Raw genomic sequence first — 708 nt, 5'->3', positions numbered from 1 at the left:
TCTCTGGCTAGTACACATGCCCTAGGGCAAAAACCTCTTTAAAAAAATCAAAGAAACAAAACCAACTGGAATATAAGTGATGATTAAAATAGCGATGCTGGACCAGCCCCTGAACTAGTGGTTAACAAGGCTCGATCCTACCTGGCTGATTGTACAGTTCAAGTCCTGGACCCGGTGACTTGAGAAACATGCCAGGTGTGTGTGTGTGTGAGTGCCAACTCCCATCAGGAGGAAGAGATGGAGGAGAAGGAATTGTGGCATTACCGTGTCTCATGAGGGGTGTGATCTAACTTTCTTTCTCTTTCTCTCTCTCTCTCTCTCTCTCTCTCTCTGACAGATGCAGGTGCCCTCTGGCAAATTAAAAGTAAAAAACATCAACACTAGCAACTACCATTGATTGAATACTATATGCTAGGCACTTATTAAGCAGTTTTTTTTATTAATGACCACGTGTGAGATAGTGTTGTCATTATCCTGCTTTATATTTAAGATTCAGAGAGGCTAATTCACTTGCCCAGGGTCACACATTCAGCCCAGAACTGCCCAATGCCATTTGCCCAAAGTTTTATCCACTCATGAAGCTTACTGCTCCTTAAAGTCGCAAGGAATAGCTGGGCTCTTTTTGGCACGCATGGGGAGTAGGTAAGGCACTAGCGTCGGGCTGCCTGGGCTTAAATCCCAGCTCTCTGATTTATTAAATTGCTATGT

The sequence above is a fragment of the Tupaia chinensis genome, unplaced genomic scaffold (assembly GCF_000334495.1).
Source record: "Tupaia chinensis unplaced genomic scaffold, TupChi_1.0 Scaffold145741_1, whole genome shotgun sequence".
Lineage (NCBI taxonomy): Eukaryota > Metazoa > Chordata > Mammalia > Scandentia > Tupaiidae > Tupaia > Tupaia belangeri.
Note: the sequence above shows the minus strand (reverse complement) of the source record.